This window comes from Trachemys scripta, chromosome 1 (genome assembly GCF_013100865.1).
Source record: "Trachemys scripta elegans isolate TJP31775 chromosome 1, CAS_Tse_1.0, whole genome shotgun sequence".
Classification (NCBI taxonomy): Eukaryota; Metazoa; Chordata; order Testudines; family Emydidae; genus Trachemys; species Trachemys scripta.
This window is the reverse complement of record NC_048298.1, coordinates 158,086,194-158,108,005: the sequence shown is the minus strand read 5'-3', so window position 1 is coordinate 158,108,005 and position 21,812 is coordinate 158,086,194. Positions and strand designations below refer to the sequence as shown.

At 45.1% G+C, this 21,812-nt stretch overlaps 1 long non-coding RNA gene across 1 annotated transcript in view; it reads right to left on the bottom strand.

The window, feature by feature from the left end:
- Nucleotides 1-7,749: 7,749 nt before the first annotated feature.
- The window catches only part of LOC117887975, a 52,566-nt gene continuing 38,503 nt past the window's right edge, over nucleotides 7,750-21,812 (bottom strand). The window contains exons 3-6 of the long non-coding RNA XR_004648237.1: nucleotides 10,354-10,476; nucleotides 9,543-9,761; nucleotides 9,292-9,453; nucleotides 7,750-8,638 (exon numbers count right to left, since the gene is read on the bottom strand). This is a non-coding gene — a long non-coding RNA (uncharacterized LOC117887975). The remainder of the gene's footprint in view (nucleotides 8,639-9,291; nucleotides 9,454-9,542; nucleotides 9,762-10,353; nucleotides 10,477-21,812) is intronic.

Below are 21,812 nucleotides of genomic sequence, written 5' to 3'. Positions count from 1 at the left end.
TTAGCTCAGGTTTGTCCACCAAGCTGCAGTCACACCTCCTGACATACCTGGAAAGTTAAGGTGAATCAACTAAAGCAGCTGTTCTTAAACTATATGGTGGACTTCCTAAGGGAGGGGCAGGAGGAAATGTGTCAAGAGAGGTCCAAGTTGTGAGCTTTTTTTAAGAGCTGTGGCTGTGAGCCCTGGGTGCAGAAGGGCCATGTTCACGCAGCAGGTGGGGATAAAAGGGAGAGGCAGAGCCCTGCCACCTGGGCTCAGGCTCTCCACACACACACCCCACTCCCTCACCGGGAAATAGTAGGGCTCCATTTGTCAGCCCCAGGCTAGCAGCAGCACAGAAGGGTGGCAATGGGGGGGCTATGTCTGCTGTGAAAAGTGATATTGGCAAATATCACTTTTCACATTGCCACCCTTATTTCTGTGCTCCTGCTGGCGCGGTGCTGCCTTCAGAGTTGGGCATCCGGCCAGCAGCTGCTGCTTTCCACTCTGCCTTCAGAGCGGGGTGGTAGTGGTATATGTACTTGCGGGGCAGAGGTTAAATGACTACTGACACAAAGAAGAGGCGGCGGGCCTGATCAAATATGTTTGAGAGCCACTGAGCTGAAGTTAATGCACATAAATGAAAGAGTGTTACCACTACCCCAGATATTTCCCACATGGATGTTTTCACTCAAGAGTAAAGTGACCTTAGTTCACTGTAACTAAATCCATCTCCAAGGCACAGACTGATAGAGTGATTTGCTGGCTCACAGGCCCCTGCTCACACTCTTAGACAACACACACATAGCAAAGCAAAAATCATCCCCGGTGACTGATATTTTGAAATAGAATTTACACATACAGAAAGGGAATAAGTGAGTGCATTTGCCTGATATTGTAGATCTAAGTAGGGCATCATGTATAGTCAGTCAGAAAAATCTAGTTGTCAAGCACTCTCAGATTATACACCGTATAAGTATTCCAGAATGAGAATGTCTACACATGGAATTAATCAGCAATATTTAAATCAGGAATAATTCCACGTGTAGACAAACCTTAAGAATCTACTTTTCTTGAAGCATCAAATACCTTCAGTCTCTCACCTTTGTAGCCTTTGGCGTCCCATCCTCAGTGTCTCTACACTACACAGTCAGTCCCATGTAACACTGATGACAAATTAAAAAAAAAAAAAAAACATGACCCCTTCAGTTAGCACCACACAGGATGAGCTGGATTGGAGAGCAAACACTAACTATATACTCTTAGTTACTGAAACATGTTAGAATATTTTATGGCTCTTCATGACTGTTTGCTGAGAAAAAGTCAGCATTCCTTCTCCAGTACTTCAAGTTTGGAATACCACTGTATTTAATAGCACCTTTCTGCCAGCGAAAGCACTCACAAATTACACTGGTCATGGCCAGCTTAATAAAAACACCTAATAATTTATGTTAGAATACAACAAATAAAAACAATCTAAATTTAAGTTCAAATAAATAGATGTGTCCCTGTAACTTGGGCTGAATCTTCCTCAATTTGTTACAAGAAAGCTACGGAAGTTAAGGGTAATCAAATATTATGCTGCAGGAGTCAAGAAAGGAATTCCACCCACCTCTTCTGGTGCACAGCTTTACACAATTAACTAGGTCCATTACTGCAAGGTAGGGAGGTGGTTTTGTTTTACATTCCTGTGAATCATCAGGTGTTGGCCATTTCTGGAGATGAATTCTGAACTTGAAGGCCAGTGCATGGTCTGTTATGGCAAATCCTACCTTCCACTCCCATGAAGTTTTGTTCAGCTTCACAAAGCAATTATAGTATCAATTCTTCTTCTACAAACTGTTCAGCTGGTAGAGTTTAGCTTCATTACAGAATCATCCTGATAGAGATTTGATTAGTTTAACCAGTTAATTCATTCTGTCAATACTAAGTGGTTACATCAAAGTATCTCCATCAGCAAGATAAATAACTCAAATATTTATTACCAAAATGAAATGGTGCCTTTCAGTGATCAAAGAAATTTCTGCTAACATTTAGGCTGGAAACGGGTCCTCTTGAGTCACCAGATAGCTGATCCATTAACTTGGATATGGGTATCAGTGTCTCAATCAGATCAAGAACTCCATCCCACACTCTCCAGAATGAGCATGCTTCCATGTATGGGAGTGGGCAGATCTTAAGGCTAAGATTTTGTCATGGATATTTTTGATAAAAGTCATGGACAGGTCACAGGCAATAAAGAAAAATTCACGGAAGCCTGACTTTTACCAAAAATATCCATTATAAAATGGGAAGCCTCTGGGCAGCTGCAGGGTGGCTGGGAGCTTCAGGTTCTCCCTCCACCCAGACTGGGAGCTCCGGGGGTTCCCCTGCTCCCGGTAGAGTGGGGGGTGGCTGCGGGGATCCTCCTGCTGCCCACGGTGGCGGGGAGCTGCAAGAAGCTCAGGAAGGAGGATTTTGTCAGGAAGGACACGGAAGACCTCCATGGAGCTTCACGGTCCTGCTGCCCTCTGCAGCGGCAGGGGTACCCTGCAGCTCCTGGCCCCATGGGAGGCAAGGGGACCCCCATGGCCTGCAGTGGGACCCCTGCAGCTCCCTGCTGCCATGGGCTGAAGTCACAGAGGTCTTCCTGACAAAATCGTAACCTTACTGATGATTAAATTAAATTAAAGCTTTGATACTGTACCTAACCTCACTGCACTGCAGGGTGTCACTAAGTTTTGCTGTAAATGAGTACTTTTTAGATATTTGGTAACATGAACTGCCAGCTTACAGGCACTGGGCTCTACAAACAGGTCTTTGGTCAACAATCACTCATGTCTAGGAAGTATGAATTGTCTTTGCTAGGACCAGCAGAAAAAGAAATGGTTCAAATATAGTAATTACAAATGGTTCAGAAAGATTAACTCGGTTATTCTTAACTCCAAATCCAATAGATGAGCACAAGGTCAACCTTTGGCCCATTAGTAATCTTCTAGTTCATCCATCTACTAGAGTGCAATGAATTATAGGTCCACGGGTCTCACCAGGCAGTGGTCAGCCATGTCAGTGGTCTTATTGGAGGCCCCTCTGTATTGTCTGTGCCCTGGTCTACACTATGAGTTTAGGTGGAATTTAACAGCGTTAGATCAACTTAAAGGGCTCTTAAAATCGATTTCTGTACTCCTCCCCAACGAGGGGATTAGTGCTGAAATCGACCCTGCTGGGTCGAATTTGGGGTAGTGTGGACGCAATTAGACGGTATTGGCCTCCGGGAGCTATCCCAGAGTGGTCCATTGTGACCACTCTGGACAGCACTCTCAACTCAGATGCACTGGCCAAGTAGACAGGAAAAGTCCCGCGAACTTTTGAATTTCATCTCCTGTTTGGCCATCGTAGCGAGCTGATCAGCACAGGTGACCATGCAGAGCTCATCAGCACAGGTGACCATGGAGTCCCAGAATCGCAAAAGAGCTCCAGCATGGACCGAACCATCTGATCGCTGTATGGGGAGATGAATCCGTGCTATCCGAACTCCGTTCCAAAAGACAAAATGCCGGAATATTTGAAAAAAATCTCCAAGGGCATGAAGGACAGAGGTTACAACAGGGACCCACAGCAGTGCCGCATGAAGCCTACCAAAGAACCAGAGAGGCAAACGGCCAGTCCAGATCAGAGCCCCAGACGTTCTGCTTCTATGATGAGCTGCATGCTATTCTAGGGAGTGCCCCTACAACTACCACACCCCTGTGCTTCCTTCCTCCCCAACCCCTCCCAGCTACCTTGGCAGTTATCCTCCCATTTGTGTGACAAATTAATAAAGAATGCATGAATTTGAAACAACAATGACTTTATTGCCTCTGCAAGCGGTGATCGAAGGGGGGAGGGGAGGTTGGCTGGCTTATAGGGAAGTAGAGTGAACCAAGGCAGAGGGGGTTCATCAAGGAGAAACAAACAGAACTTTCACACCGTAGCCTGGCCAGTCATGAAACTGGTTTTCAAAGCTTCTCTGATGCACAGTGCGCCCTGCTGTGCTCTTCTAACTGCCCTGGTGTCTGGCTGCACGTAATCAGCGGCCAGGCGATTTGCCTCAACCTTCCACCCTGCCATAAACATCTCCCCCTTACTCTCATAGATATTCTGGAGCACACAGCAAGCAGTAATAACGATGGGAATATTGGTTTCACTGAGATCTAACCGAGTCAGTAAACTGTGCCAGCGTGCTTTTATACGTCCAAAGGCACATTCTACCACCATTATGCATGTGCTCAGCCTATAGTTGAACTGCTCCTTACTACTGTTCAGTTTTCATGAGCCATGGGAGCAAGGGGTAGACTAGGGTAGGTGCGACCGCGCAATGCTGCCGACTGGGAGAGCAGCCTGAGGCAGAAGCCTCCAGCTGGCATGATATTCCAGGCAGGACTGAATCTCCATTAGACGAAACTTGAAGAAGAGAATGACCTGGAGTCATTCCCATTTTTGTCCAGGTGCCCCCAACCAACCTCACCGAGGCCGGCCAGGAGCACCCACGGGATGACGACAACGGCTAGCAGTCGTATTGCACCATCTGCCATCCGCAAGGCAAGGGGATGCTGCTGTGTAGCACTGCAGTACCACATCTGCCAGCAGCACCCAGGAGACATACGGTGACAGTGAGCTGAGCGGGCTCCATGCTTGCTGTGGTATGTCGTCTGCACGGGTAACCCAGGAAAAAAGGCAAGAAACGATTTTTTGCTGTTGCTTTCACGGAGGGAGGGGGGCCTGACGACATGTACCCAGAAACACCCGCGACAATGTTTTTGCCCCATCAGGCACTGGGAGCTCAACCCAGAATTCCAATGGGCGGCGGAGACTGCGGAAACTGTGGGATAGCTACCCACAGTGCAACACTCCGAAAGTCGACACTAGAACTTGGTACTGTGGATGCACACTGCCGACTTAATGCACTTGTGGGGACACACACACAACTGATTGTATCAAATCGATTTCTAAAAAAACCAACTTCTATTAAATCGACCTAATTTAGTAGTGTAGACATGCTGTCTGTCCAGCTGTGGCAGTTTTCTGGTCCCCTGGCTCAGGGATGGCAGGTTTGTATAATTTTTGGTGGTGCCCAGAACAGGTCCAAGTCCTGGCCCCCACACCTGCCTTGTAAGCCAATATACAATAGCTCCTCACTTAAAGTCGTCCCAGTTAACATTGTTTTGTTGTTACGTTGCTGATCAATTGGAGCAGTGGTTCTCAAACTTTTTTTTCGTGGACCACTTGAAAATTGCTGCAGGTCTCAACGGACCACTTAATGATCTTTCCAAATGTTGTTTGTACCGTTTACTATTATAAAGCGCTTTGGATAAAAGTGCTATATAAAAAACCCCTTAATAATAATTAACGTTTTTTTGTTCTGCATATAAAAGCACACAACTCATATTTTAATATCAGTAATCTTAACCTTTCTAATGCGATGGATGTGCCCTCTCTCCCACACCGGGGCAGCCCCCAAGCTGGGGCTGGGAAGGAGTGGGGGGGGTCTCTCCCTCTCTTCCCTACCGCAGCAGCCCCAAGCTGGGACTGGGAAGGAGGGGGGAGTCTCTCCCCCGCCACAGCAGCCACAGAGTTGAGGCTGGGAAGGAGGCCCGTATCTCCTCAGCAGCCGCAGCCCTGGAGCTGGGGAAAGTCACCTCTTTCTCTGGTCGCTGCAGCCTTGCACATCCCAAATTCCCCCCACCCCCTCTTCTCACACTACTGCCCCTCCCACTTACTCCCTATTCCCCCCAAGTCCACCACCTGACCTCACATGTGCATCTTCTCCAGGGTCCAGGCACCTAATTAGTGGAGCCACGCCTGCATGGCTCCACTAATTATGTGGGTGTCCCTTCATTTTCTCATGCGTGGCTGCCCAGGCGCACATCTTAGAAGGAACTATCCACAGACCACCTGAATGGCACTTGCAGACCACTGGTGGTTCACAGACCACAGTTTGAGAACCTCTGCATTAGAGAACATGCTTGTTTAAAGTTGCGCAATGCTCTCTTATAACGTTGTTTGGCAGCTGCCTGCTTTGTCCACTGCTTGCAGGAAGAGCAGCCCATTGGTGCTAGCTGGTGGGGGCTTGGAACCAGGGTGGGTGGGCAGCCCCCCATCAGCTCCCCTAAGTTACCTGGGCAGCAGCCGCCCAGCAGGCTATAAATTTCTGGGCAGGTCAGCTGCCCCTCCCCCCAATGCTGTGTGCTGCTCCTGCCCTCTGCCTTGGAGATGCTTCACGAACTTCCTGCTTGCTGTGCGAGGGAGCGGAAGACAGGTGCTGATGTCAGGGTCTTCCCCTCCCCCGCTCCTGCCCCCCATCTCCAGGGGAGGACACGACAGGGCTCAGGACGGAGGGAGCTCACTGGCAGCAGCTGCGGTCTCAACTTGCTGATCTACTTAAAAAGGCAATGTACTTAGAGTAGGGTCAGCCTACTTAAAGGGGCAATGCGCATCTCTCTCTCATACACAGACAGGCTGTGTGTGTCTGCCATGCTGTCTCCCCTCCCTCCATTGGTGCTGCCTTGTAGAGTGTGAGGCTACATTAGCAACAATGTGTTAACCCTGGAGGGCTCAGCCGAGTGCTAGTTCATTGTTTAGCAGCAAGGCATTCCCTGGGAAATAGCTCACTCTCTGATTCCACCACCTCAACCAAGCTTCACAATCATTCATTGCTGTGTACAGTATTAAATTGTTTGTTTAAAATTTATACTATGTATATGCGTGTGTATATATATAAAATATAGTCTTGTCTGGCAAAAAAAAATTCCCTGGAACCTACCTCCCCTCCCATTTACATCAATTCTTATGGGGAAATTGGATTCGCTTAACATCGTTTCGATTAAAGTAGCATTTTTCAGGAACATAACTACAACGTTAAGTGAGGAGTTACTGTATATTTTTTAGAATAATGTAAAAATGTGAGGGCTCTGGGGTGGGGCTGGTGATGAGGGGTTGGGGTGTGGGTGGGGCTCAGGCAGAGGGCTGTGGATGAGGGGTGAGGGCTGTGGATGAGGAGTTGGGGTGAGAGGGAGCTCAGGGCTAAGGCAGAGGGTTGGGGTACAGGGGGTGAGGACTCTGGGGATGAGGGGCTGGGGCAGAGGGTTGAGGTGCAGGGGGTGAGGGCTCTGGGCTGGGGATGAGGAGTTTGGGGTACAGGCAGGCTGGAGAGGAGGACTCCTCCCAGTCCTCTCCCCGTCAGCAGCAGCAAGCTCCGGGGGAGGAGCCCCCTCTTCCCCCCTGCACCACATTCACCTCATACTGTTGTCAGTGCACATGCTCCTAGGGCCCCTCAGGTCCAGGAAGCCCCCTTGCCTCCCCTGTGGTGGGTGCCGGGAGGTGGGGCTGCCATCACATGTGCGCCTTCTCCCCTGCTGCTGCCCCTCACTGTAGCCTCACTGGGGGTGGGGGATAGGGCTGCCCTTTGTCCAGCGGGGGGCAGGAGCAGTAACTGCAGGTGGGGGGGCCCCCCTGTGCTGGTGGAGGGTCCTGCCACAAAAGGGAAGGGTCTGAGGCGGAAGGGCAGGTGCAGGGTCAGCCTGCCCTGGCATTAGTGGATGAGGGCTCTAGGACCTTGCGGCGGCAGTTGATGCTGGGAGCCAGCAGAGCGGAGGCAGCGTGGAGCTGCAGGGGAGAGGCAGGGCCGCTCCAGAGCTGGGGGAGGTGCACAGGGGCAGCAAGTGGGGGCCAGGGGACACTCGGGGGAGGCATGCGGGGGTGGCAGGTCGGGATGGGGAAAAGACCCGGCCCCAAACATTGGTGGAGCCGGGCCCCTGAATATTGCTGGAGCCCGGGCACCAAGGGCCCATACAACTCCTACCCTGGCTTATAACTATTACCATAGTATCAAAGTGCATCCCAATCTTTAATGTATTTTATCACACTAGGTAGGGAAACATTCCTACAGAGTATCTGAGGAACAGATTAAGTGACTTGCCCAAAGTCACACATGAAGTCTAGGCAGAGCTAGGAGTTGAACCCCAGTGTTCTGAGGATAGGCTACTGTTCTTGACCATCATTCCTCTATCAGTTTTGCAATCAGCTCCCGGCGGCTGCCTCCAGCCAGCTGATCTTTCCCATTCTCTCCCCATGCCTAATTTTCTCTGCTCCCAAGATTACACTTCCATTTTCTAACCATTTTAGATAACAAAGAGCCCTGTATTAGGTTAGATGCTGATCTGGGTTCCTGCCTATGCAAAAATTACTTGTGACTCATTCCTTTCCCTCCCTCCAGCTCATTCAGATGAAGTTGGGAATAAGTTAATCAGTAAGGAGCCAAGAGGCATGACACAATGTGCAACATACCTCCACTGAGAAGCAGAAAAGATGATCACTAAACACTTCATCCTCTTTGTTTTGAGCGTTTTGTGTTTTAAATTGAAGTGGGAATAAAAGTCCCTCTAGACTAATTTCTACTGATGATGTGCACCATCCTACAGATCAGCCGAGGTGCTTTTGCTGACAGCCTTTAAATGTGCACTCATGAGGGAGGGTGGGCGGTCTCGGGAGATGGTCCCTAGAAGTGAAATTCGTTCCCTCTGGTAATTCAGATTGGTTCACTTTCAGAACATTATGCAAGATTCTTATTTCAGAAAGCCTGAAGTCTGGCAGCATCGAAACTTTGGAGTCATGTTCCAATCTTAGGCATCTTGTTTTTTCCCTGATAGAGGTCATTAAAAACAAAACAAACAAACATATAAATTAATCACTCACCTCCACCACTCTTCGTGCTTTCACAAACATCCAAAATATTAAAAAGCCAAGGACAAACATCCAGAAAATACACAACAGTCTCATGTAAAACCAACTAAGACTAAAATAACACTCGGCCAAGATAATAACCACCCACCATCTAACTACCTCACAGGTCTCAGCCCACCTCTTCAACAAAAGCCTGAAACAAATGAGGGCTCTGCCAGACCATATGGGGAAAGAGGGAAAGGAGGAGGAGCATTTCCTGCCAGCTTTCTAACTAGTTAGGACTGTAGGGGTGGAGAAGCCAACTTCTAACCTCTGCCCACTTTGTAACCAATTGAAGGACAAGGCCAACTTCTGCAAGTGGCATCTTGCTGGCACGTGAAGTGAAGACACCGCCCGTAAAGCTCCTTTCCTGAACATACCCTGTCATCAGGGATACTTATTGCCAGGCTCAGATGGATCCTGTTCAGGGCCCTTCCTGCTCGGAGCATGTGGGACACTGAGACCCATTCCAGGTTAAATGGACCTATATAAGGGCCATTTCACTGTTGTGATTCCCACAATAACCGTGGGAATACAATGCAGTTTTCCATTCAACACTGTTAAATAAAATACCTTTGTAACATTGTCAGGGATGCACCCTGGATAACTGGTCCTTTAGCATTGCTGCATCACTTGATTATTGGGAGCCCCCATCTGTGAGAGCAACTGGGTGTCCCTAGATCCTCATCTCGCACCCGCAAGGACAAGGGCTGCAGTGCTTCTGTCCAAGGAGGCCTGTTATCAAAGGGGAATCAGAGCTTACTGCAGGGAAAGTAAGCATATTACTAGTGAAGATTCTAAGTTACTTACCTCCACAGACTTACAGAAACTAGGTTTTCTTACTCTCCACTTTGTTCAATAGTTGAGGCTTTAAGTGGCAATACCTGACCACGCTCCAGTGAACGATCTTCTCAGGTCTACTTGCAGGCTGTGCAGATTGTGTACACAGGAAGTGAGTATATTCTTTCTGATCCAGTTCATACCAAGGGTCATGCTCCTGCACACTGTAAATGAAATTCCCACTGCCTAACATAGAATTAAGCCTAAAGAAAGCAATAAAATAATCCAGAATATCACAAGAAATTAAGACACGGTAACTTTTAACAAATTATATGTTTTTTTAATATATAAAATGCTGTACAATTTTTACTTTAAAGGCCACTGAAATCTGAAAAGGGAAGCCATTCATGGCTTCTCTTCCTTTCTTTGGACCTGGTTGCAAATTGCATGTATATTTTTCCTAACCTGACTACCCGTAGTTTTTATTCCTCGAAACATTAACTCAGCATTCATGAGCAACCTTACAACACAGCAGAGCACCAAGCGTGTGTGCATGCTGGAGGGAAGAGAGAGAGAGCAGGGGAGAGAGCTGGTAAGAAAACCATTTCAAACTTCCTGGGGTTTATTCTAAGCAGTGACAGGGGAAAAAATCCTTTAAAAATGATGAGAAATAAATTATCTTGGTAATGCTAAATATATATTCAGCAGCTATGTGAAAACAGCCACACTAAAAATAGTAGTTGCCATTATAAGCCAAATGATTAGGAAATATAAAAAGGAAAAAGGTCTGTAGTGGATCCATATGATAATTTTACTTCTGAATTATTTAATTGTTAACTTGCTTTTAGGACTTACAAGTTTATGGAGGAAAAGTATACATTTATGTCCAATGCTTCAGTTTTACAGCTCTCTTCTTCTCCAAGTGGAAGTTCCAGCCCCCACACACCTCCTTCATTTCTAGATACACTGCCAAGATTTCTGAAAGTTAAAATGCAGCAAGTTTCTGTTAAACATTACTTCATGCTTCTGGCATTAATGTAATAGAAGTCTGCATTGGGACAAGAGGGAGAAGCAATGAAAGCTGATTTCCTGGCATGCAGTGGAAATCCTGAGAAAATTGAAATCTGCCATGAATTTTAACAGCTGCATGGCTGCTTCGCTCTATGAGAGTACATAGTTACATAGCTCTTTATTATACCAAGAGGAAAACACAGAGACACTTCAAGAGGCAAAAAACCTAGTTCCGCCATAGGTTTGCTGCTGTAAACTGGGATCTTTACTACATGGTCCAACTGATGTGGATGCAGTAGCAAAATGCGGACAGTAACATGCATGAAATTAAGCAGCAGGCTGCAACTTTTATTAAACTTTAGCACAGGGGAGAGGGTGCTACTTACCCATCATCCAACCTGTCCTATACTAAGCATTTAATTGGTTCCAGTGCAGGGGTTACAGGGCTCCTTACCAGGGAGGCTGGAACAATTTTTTTAGTGAGGGTGCTGAGAGCCATTGAACCAAACTGTAAACCCTGTATATAATGGGAACCACTTCAAGCCAGGGGGTGCAGCAGCACCCCCAGCACCCCAAGTTCCAGCAGCTATGCTCCTTGCCATTCAACCCTTAATTCAGCATGGGCTATTCTCAGTCTACCCCCAGGACTCAGCACTTTGAGTCCTAGCAATCTCCCCCGAAAGGGGGACAGAGGGTGCTGAGGAGCGAGGCCCTTGGCCTGTGAGGGCCACAGGATCTGACCTCAACTTGCAAAGGCCACAAGGTCTCACCCTATCCTAGGAGCCCAAAGCCCATCACCAAAATCCCAGGTCTTACACCTCTGGGAACTGTTCATTTTATCCTTTTAACTGCACAGGCAACTGGCCACAAGTTGTGATGAATTAACAACTCAACCCAAGTACCTCAGTTAGGTACGAAGCACGTTCCTACTTAACCCACTGTGACTCAAAGGTGCTGCAAAGAAGGTGTAAAACTCCCTGGTCCTCTGCCAATTGGACTATGAAAGAAAAAATTCTTCCTGACCCCACCACAATGGGCTATTGGTTAGACCCACAGCATCTGTCAGGTTCTCATTCCTAGTTCAGGGTGGGGCTTCTGGAATAGAGCCGAAAGAGGCTCCACCTGGCCCCCACTGCAGGTTAAATTCTGGGAGCTGGGGAATGCTGGCCAATCAGCACCCCTTTCCCTCTAGCTGGCCAATGGGTACCAGAGACTTTGGGGAGAGAGGAGATACCTGGTGTCCCAGTGACAGGGCTGCCCAGAGGGGGGGCAAGTGGGGCAATTGGGGGTGGTCCACAGGGACCTCCACGAGAATATAGTATTCTATAATATTGCAACTTTCTTTAATGGAAGGGGCCCCTGAAATTGCTTTGCCACAGGCCCCCTGAATCCTCTGGGCGGCCCTGCTCAGTGAGTGTCTCCTTCTCTTGCTGCTGGTACTGTCCCCTTTCATCACTGGCCTCATCAAGTTCTCATCAAGTTCTGTTGAGGCATGTGGGTGGCATTTAGCAAAGCTGGAGATGTCAGTACAGGTCATTAAGGCTGGGTAAATACCTAAACAAAACTATTCTGCATACTCAGTTAAATAAAGCCCAAAAGCCTCTTTCCCAGAATTTGCAACCTCTTGTATTCAATTTCTGCAAACGTTGTTTGTACTAATGTTCACGGAAACAGAAAGCAAATATGTATGAACAAATATTTACTAAGAAAGTGATACAGTAACCACTTTGAAAGCTCTAAGTGAGCATGGGAATCATGCAATCAGGGAACAGAAATGATAGTATGTGTTTTAGATCTGGGGTTCTCAACCTTTCCAGACTACTGTACTCCTTTCCGGAGTCTGATTTGTCTTGTGTACCCCAGGTTTCACCTCCACTTAAAAACTACTTGCTTACAAAATCAGACATAAAAATACAAATGTGTCACAGCACACTAGTACTGAAAAATGGCTTACTTTCTCATTCTGTCTGTATGAAATTTTAGTTTGTACTGACTTCACTAGTGTTTTTTATATAGCCTGTTGTAAAACTAGACAAATATCTAGATGAGCTGATGTACTCCCGGAAGACATCTGTGTACCCTGAGGGGTACACACACCCCTGGTTGAGACTCAATGATTTAGATGACAACTCACAGCACAAATGACAGTGAATACTTGGAAGTCCCTGTCACAGCAAATAGTTCTTTAGCATTTAATAAGACAAAATATAGTTCCATATATTGAATAATTATCAGTAACACATTTGTAAAGAGCAGAGTCTGTTTGTGGATAATTAAACATTTTAAAAGGCTACATTCACTGAGTGAAGTGTTCAGTGTGAATAGTTTGCCCAGTGCTGCTGCTGATAATGGCTGGTATGACAATGTTCACATACATGGTTGTTTACTCTAACCATTAAAAAGAACAATTGTTCATTGTTCCCTTCTTTTCTCATTTTATGCCCAATCTGTGTTCCACCTGGTTCTTAGGCACCATATGGTCCAAATCACAAGTCATGTTGCAGTAGCCAAGATTCTTATGTACTGATGCAAAGGAAGGAAAAATGGTGCATGTACTTTAGCTTGAACCCTATTTTTCTATATAACAGATTATTGGCTGATGTTTCCATAGGGTAATCAATAGGTGCTAGGAAACTAATTTCTGGAACCCCAAATTCTGATGTTTCTATTTTGGCAAATCATCTTAATCTCCAGAGGGTCTTTCCTAGTCTCAAGGACTGATTGCCTCACCTGCCTATTTGTGCATGAGATCAATAGAGTGAAAACACCAGCTTTTTTTCCTGTCTTGTTATCTTCAATCAACTATTAATGTATGTGTTATGCTGGCAAGTGTTAATGGTTGCCGTCAGTCACAGACATGGTTAAAGTAGATACTGTATTAAGCTCCTTTAATTCACGCTAAATGGAAGGAGCAATTAAATGCCCTTATATGTCACAATAGCCACCACCCCAAGGCACTAGCCTGCATGGTCAGGCCTCAGCAGAATCTAAGCTATGTGGGCTGAAAGGTTTTCCTGGGTACTGACTGCAAATACAGAGACTGGAGCACTGATCTGCATATCTGTATGAGAAAGGCCTGATCTACACTACGAGTTTAGTTCGAATTTAGCAGCTTTAAATCAAATTAACCCTGCACCCGTCCACACAACGAAGCCATTTACCGCAACATAAAGGGCTCTTAAAATCGATTTCTGTATTCCTCCCCGACGAGGGGAGTAGCGCCGAAATCGATATTGCCATTTCGAATTAGGGTTAGTGTGGCTGCAATTCAACGCTATTGGCCTCTGGGAGCTATCCCACGTGACCGCTCTGGACAACAATCTGAACTCGGATACACTGGCCAGGTAGACAGGAAAAGCCCCACAAACTTTTGAATTTCATTTCATTTGCCCAGCGTGGAGAGCACAGGTGACTACGCAGAGCTCATCAGCACAAGTAACCATGCAGTCCGAGAATCAAAAAAGAGCTCCAGCATGGATCGTATGGGAGGTACTGGATCTGATCTCTGTATGGCGAAAGGATTCCGTGCTAGCAGAACTATGTTCCAAAAGACGAAATGCCAAAACATTTGAAAAAAAATCTCCAAGGGCATGATTGAGAGAGGCCACAATAGGGACTCACTACAGTGCCGCATGAAAGTTAAGGAGCTCAGACAAGCCTACCAGAAAACCAAAAAAGCAAATGGAAGGTCTGGGTCAGAGCCGCAGACATGCTGCTTCTACACGGAGCTGCATGCAATTCCAGGGGGGGCCGACACCACTACCCCACCTCTGACCGTGGATTCCGAGGAGCGGGTAATTCAGCCATGCCTGAGGATTCTGCGCACGGGGAAGATGAGGACGAGCTTGCGGAGAGCACACAGCACTCCCTTCTCCCCAACAGCCAGGAACTTTTTCTCAGCCTCACTGAAATACCCTCCCAACTCTCCCAAGGCAGTATCCCAGACAATGAAGCCATGGAAGGGACCTCTGGTGCCTGACTAGCCCAGGTGTGCACCCCCATGAAGTCCAAACCCCATGTTACACAATCAGCCCAGATGGACACCTAACATGGTTTGGAGGAAATTGGCTAACAACAGCTCTCACAAAGCATCCTCCTATCTTGTACTTTTCCTGTGCAGTTTCCAGGCCACAGGGTTTTGGATAAACTTCAGATAAGCAGTTGAACTTTTTGATGCTTATCTGAACCAGGGTCAACCCTCCCACAACTGCGAAGGTTCTCTCATTGTCAATACTTTTCAGGCAGAAAATTAACTGGGTTCAGGGTGGAACATTGTCCTTTGTGGAGGTAAACAGTTATTCTGAGCACATTAAGAAAAGTGGTTTGCCTGGGTTTGTTTATTGACAGGAAACATATGCTCGTTCATGGAGACTTCCCATGAACATTCTGCTCTTTCTGGTAGTCTCGCTTAGTTCAGCTTTTCCTGATGCTGCAGAATCTTTATATATACAGATTTATCATCATATGAACTAGTTTCAAGATCACTGAGCAATCCTTGTTTACACAAAGATCTGCAATGAAAAAATGCAGGTATCAGCCTGAACTGGAACAGGGATGGCCTTTCATTGACCCACGTGGCATGGCAAACTTGTGGGTTTCTTTACAATTTGGAACATGCATTTGGCAAGCCAGTTGGGGCTTTGCCATTCAAAATAAGGACTTGTTTTAATGCTCTTGGCCAAGACTGCTTGTGTGATGGAACAAGTTGTCATTCCATTATATGATGAGGACAGCATCCTCCTGCTTGATGGACCTGCTCCTGTTCTCTGTTGACAGGACATCTCTGCTGTCAGCTCTTATTATTAACCATCTTGGTCATATTGGTTACCCTATTGGACACCACAGGATGTCACAGTTCAGGACAACTGCACCTGTATTTCCTTGCAGTGGTCCAGCAAGGGCACCTGCTCTCAACCTTCTAGCTCTTCAGTCATTGCCTCTTTTGGGTGGAGACCTACCTCTCACTCACCTCTGACCATGGTATGTCCAGGCTGCACAGTACCCTCCCTTCACTGTGTATTTCCCAGTACAAACCGGCTGCCTAAATCTCTTCATAGACTGATAACAGAGTGATTGCCACCGATATAAGTTACCACACCATTCTTTCTAAGTAAGCCCATTTTTATTCTTAGGGTAAAAGTACTACAGAGAAAGCATATTTAAAACAATAAAAGAACCTACATGCATGCTAATAAGCTTACCAAGATCACCTCTTCCCCAGGGGTGTCTTTGTAGTTAAAAGTTCATCAGAGCTTCAGCTTAGAACAAGCATCCAGTCTTACGAGGCCTCAGGAAGTCAAGTCCTTCAAATCCCCCCCTAAGGAATGTGGCCCTCTGTGGACCAGGGAGTCCTATCCATTTCCTAGATCAGGAAGAAGGCCCTGAGTTAGTCTAATCCCTGGTCATTTATCCCAAAATCCTTTCTTTGTCTCTTGGACCTAGAGAGCCCAGTTTGAACTAATATATGCAAACCTTTCTGGGGGTAGTTTCAAAGGTTGGCTTTGGAAGGTGAGAATTAGCATTCCTCTCACCACAAGGTATTTCCTAAGGAAATCCACTTCACACATATTGTTCCAATAAAACCTTTGACATTCCTCAAATCTTAGAGAGATTACATTAATCTTGTTTTCCTGCTAAATACATTCCATGCAATCTCACAATAGTACATAAACATTTGCATTTTCAATACAGTGAACTCCAAAGATGCTGAATTTAATTCAGTAAAATTTAATTTAAATCAGTGAGGTTTTTCCAGGATGTCACACATGGTTTCCAACAGACCTAGGTCAACTTTCCACCCTAGAAAGGAAAATGTTGGGGGATTTTAGTACACATGGAGATCGAAGCTCTGACGCACAAGATGTGGATCACATACTAAAAAATGTTAGGTCATTAAAAACTGTCATAATGCATATGCACAAGGGGGCTAAATGAAGCTCACACAGGCCTCTTAAGTCTGGCATTTTCTAACTTTTGAGTGCTTGACTTTACAACTTTAACTTTCTTCTAACAAGATTTATTTTAATATCATTTACTGTTATTTCTTTTTAAAAGAACCATATTGGCATGCCACATCAATCATCAAAATACTTCACTTAGGAAGGAACATTGCACACACACAAAATGGGAAATGACTGCCTAGGAAGGAGTACTGCAGAAAGGGATCTGGGGGTCATAGTAGACCAGAAGCTAAATATGAATCAACAGTGGTTGTAACAGTGTAACACTGGTGCAAAAAAAGTGAACATCATTCTGGGATGTATTAGCAGGAGTATTGTAAGCAAGAAATGAGAAGTAATTTGTCCACTCTACTCTGCGCTGATTAGGCCTCAGCTGGAGTATTGTGTCCCGTTCTGGGTGCCACATTTCAGGAAAGATGGACAAATTGGAGAAGGTCCAGAGAAGAGCAACAAAAATGATTAAAGGTCTAGAAAACATGACCTATGAGGGAAGGTTGAAAAAATTGGTTTTTTTTAGTCTACAAAAAAGAAGACTGAGAGGGGACATGACAACAGTTTTCAAGTACATAAATGGTTGTTACAAGGAGGAGGGAGAAAAAATGTGTTTCTTAACCTCTGAGGATAGGACAAGAAGCAATGGGCTTAAATTGCAGCAAGGGAGGTTTAGGTTGGACATTAGCAAAAACTTCCTGTCAGGGTGGTTAAGCACTGGAATAAATTACTTAGGGAGATTGTGGAATCTCTGTCATTGGAGATTTTTAAGAGCAGGTTAGACAAACACCTGGCAGGAATGGTCTAGATAATACTTAGTCCTGCCATGAGTGCAGGGGACTGGACTAGATGACCTCTCGAGGTCCCTTCCAGTCCTATGATCCTATGATCATCAGGGTTGGACCCTTTAGATCATAGCACAGACCTCTACCCACTTGAGCTAATGGAATACCTGATACCAGTAGCAGACTGTTATCTTTGACATGGACAACCTACTTGGGGTGATGGTGGTGAGACATATATATTGCTAATGGGTTTCACAGCTACTTTCTAGACAGCAGAGCAATGTTAAGATGCAGGAATCAGAACTCTGTTCCAGGTTCTGTCTACTCTTGTGGTTACAAACTGCCAACCCTCCACAGCCTGTTTCTGCTCCCAAACCTCTCAAACCCTGGAGTCTGTTTCTCCCTCACGCTACCACCCAACTCCTCATCCCAATGCATTCCAATCAAGCTATTTCCTGAACCTTTAGCACATCTGGTACATAAATATATTGTGATGCCGGTGCCATGCGAATGCCTGTTCTCACTTTCAGGTGCCATTGTAAACAAGAAGCAGGCAGCACTATCACCTGCAAATGTAAACTTGTAAATGTAAACAAATTTGTCTGAGCAACTGTCTGAACATGAAGCAAGACCGAGTGGACTTGCAGGGTCTAAAGTTTTACATTGTTTTATTTTTGAGTGCAGTATTTTTTGTACATAATTCTACATTCGTAATTTCAACTTTCATGATAAAGAGATTGCACTACAGTACTTGTAATGGGGGAATTGAAAAATAGTATTTCTTTGTTTTTTTACAGTGCGAATATTTGTAATAAAAAATAAATCTAAAGTACATTTTGTATTCTGTATTGTAACTGAAATCAATATATTTGAAAATGTAGAAAACATCCAAAAATATTTAAATAAATGGTATTCTATTATTGTTTAAGAGCACGATTAATTGTGATTAATTTTTTTAATCGCACAATTAATCACGATTAATTTTTTTAATCACTTGACAGCCCTATATGAACTCACCTTCCTGTGGGTTATATAGACTTTAAGGCCAGAAGGGACCATCGTGATCATCTAGTCTGACCTCTTGTACATTGCAGGTCACAAAACCTCACCCACCGCCTCCAATAATAAACCCATAACCTCTGGCTGAGTTACTGAAGTTCTCAAACCATGCTTTAAAGATTTCAGGTTTCAAAAGAATCCACCATTTACTCTAGTTTAAACCAGCATCAAGTAACCCTTCATCAAGAATCCCTGTTCTCAAAATTAACTGTATTTTTTTAGGCCTGAGGTCAGAGATCGAAGGACTTCATCAGTAGAGATGTCAAGACTGCTTAAGTTCTGGAGTCAAAGCAGAAACTGAAACCATTGGAAGGTGGAATGATTATACACCAAGTGCCAAGTCACACTGAGGTGGCATGAGTGTATTTGGATACTTGGCCTCCATCAGCATATAAATGAAGCAGTGCTCAAGTCCTAATAAAAGAAGTACTAGAACATAGTTCTGGTACTGTAAGTAAAAGTACCAGATGTACTGGAATGGTGCTCTAGTGCCCCCCCTCAAAATGCTGGATTGTCATTCCGGCCCCTCCAAAAACTGCTGGCACAATTCAAGGCCTGAAACTAAGGGTTACACACAGTCGCAGCTATTGCCAGAAAATAAGGCAGAACAGTCTCTCTGGCTTGGCTGTTCTTGGGCCCACATTATATGTGAATTAAGAGTCAGGTGCTCCTTGACAATTCCCAGCCAATTGACTTTACATTGGCCACAGGTCTTGGAAAGCTGCAAGTCAGGCCAACACTTTTACTGCCTGTTATATTTAGTTTCTATTGAGGAATAGTGACTTTAAATACTCTGATTACAAATTCCTTTAGCAATGTAGCATTTCAACTATTATATAATTAGTACATGACCAGAACTGTATGATTTGCCCAATAAAGAATTTTCACTTAACATAGTGCTTAATTTTATGCAGAGTAAAGGTTTTGGGGAGGAATAGATTGCGTGGGGGGCGGGGGGAGTGAGGCTGGCTCCTCTGTATGTTTGTATTTTGAAGTTTTCCTATCCTACAGACCATGGTTAGGGTATAAAACAAGCATATTTTACAAGCATTTTTAAAAAAAAATCAGTGCACAAAAATGTACAGAAGAAAGTACTCGCATCTGTTTGCATAGTGTGTGCAATCCATTTAAGGTATTATTTCAACTGAGAGAGAAAAAAGGAGGCCTGAGTTTTTATGCAAGTGCTTTTACTGTCTACCTCCCCTCCCCCGCCACCACTTTCCTCTTTAAATATTTTTCTTAGTGTCAGGTACTCGACAGACTCATGGAAATCTAAGCACTAAGACAGGGAACTTTTCCCAAGAGCATGACGTGGAGCAGTGCTATCCTGCTGCTATATCTCTACAGCCCCTTTAGACAAGGGTCACTTCTGGGGACAGGAGATGGGAGGGGATCAAGATTTAAGCACAGGTAAAGGGGAAATGACAGGAACTGTGCCAGACTCAAATGATCTAATAATTCCCTTCAAACAATTTAACACTGTTTAAATCTATTGACTTGAAGGGAGTCACTCCTTATTTACATCAATGTAACAGATCAGCATCTGGGTCAAGGCTGAATATAGTTGCATCTCCAGTTACTTATCTTGGGCCAACTGCATCTCTAAAATAACTAACCCTAACAAAACTACATAAGAGATTAATCTACTCTCTTGACTCCAGGAAAGATTCTGTGGAGTAATGATCTTAACACCTGATCTCCTCAAACCAATTCCAAAATTGTGTCTCAGAAAATAAAGACATCCATGATACACTGATTAAAAGAAAATATATTTTATTAAATGTTTCTTAGCCAGAAGAGATGCCCAGCACGAAATGTCCCTAGACACTGAACTCTGCTCTGCTATCCCCAGACCAAGGCTGAGGTGGTGTGTGGGAAGCTTGCACTGCTGTATCATTTCTGGGGATGAGTTAATAGCCTTCAGTCACAAGAGCTCTCAGTCCATTAACTTTGAATTGCACTAATTTCAGTCTAAAATAAATATTCAGGAACAATGGAAAACCAGTTTGAGGCAATTAATGCTCATGGGAGTCACAGTGTTTTGAGGGAATAGACTCCATTTATTGTACAGAAAAGGAATTCACAGAAGTTGAATTCTAAATGTTTTAAAATGAGTTGTGCTATATGGACATAAGTTTAAGAATTGTTGGGAGGAAGGTAAAAAAGTGACACAGATTCAAAGGCAGTAAGATAAATGATGTGCTGGTGGGAAATAAGAGCAGAGAGAGAAAGAGGATGGAGTTGGAAAAGAAACTTTTAGACCTGCCAAATCACTCATTTGGGATTAGTTTTTGAGCAGTTTACTGCCCATTCAAATACTGCTCCTAAATGTACCTGGGCTTGTTGCTTTTGCCATGTAATCTCTTCTTTGTCCTTCCACTGGCTCCTGCTTCATCTGTTCATCAAACAAATGTCTTGCTTTTTCTTGTAAGATCTAATCTAGCTGTGCCATACCATATGCTGGAATGCTGCAATGTATACCCCATCACCTACTGCCTTCTCTCTGCCAAAGCTCCAGTCCCAGCCTGTATTGCTCGCCAGTCAGCTCCTACCTCCAGCACCTCCAAACTTTGCATGAGAAAAGCTCCCTGAAAAAAATTCATAAAGCCACTACCTTGACCTCCAGACAATACTTCCTCAAGGCCCACCTCTGCTGTGAAGCCTTCAAAGGCGTATTTGGCTAGGCTAGTGAAGGGCTCTGAATGTCCCTATTCTCCTTCCTTCCTTTTACTAACTTCCCCACTCTTATAAATCCTTCCCACCAATACAAAAACCTAACAAAACCCTTGTCACTGAATCAAGTGCGTCAGTTCATCACCATACTCATTTGCTTATAACACTATATCCCCAGGCCCAACACTTCATCTGTTTACTTCTGTTAGGTTGTAAATCTCTAGGGTCTGGGTTGTCTCTTATCTGTGTTTGTACAGCATCCAGGCATAAAAAAAAAAAAAGCTGACCCCCATGTCGTGTGGCTCGTTTTACGGGCATCCCTTCCAGAAGAAAGCATACCCAGCACTCTCCTCAGTTGATCCTCTTCAGCAAATCACATCTCGCTAAGTGCCGCAATGTTGATACGGTATCTTTAAGCTCTCAAGCATCAGAGCGGTCCCCTAGCAGGACGGTCAGTTTGATTTGGACAATCAAGGAATGCATGGACAGTCCACCCCACAACATTGAGACAAAAGGAAGCCTTTTTAGTCTTGCTTAAGTTTCAACCACGTGACGGGACACACTCCAGCCTTAGTAAGCTGGTTAGGCTGTATGGGATACGCAATTTTTAGGGCATCCTTTCTAGCCCCCCCCGTGAGAGGTAGAGAAATTTTAGGATGAATTCTATTTGGTGAGCTATTCTCTCCGGGCTATGGCAGCCATGAAGACCTACAGGGATCTAGTCTGAAACACCCTGGCTACTGGGCTCTGGCTGGGCAGACTAGGTTTGTTACACCAGTTGCCCTATTACCAGGCTAAGAGATGGTCACTACAAAAACAAACCTGCAGCCAGCAA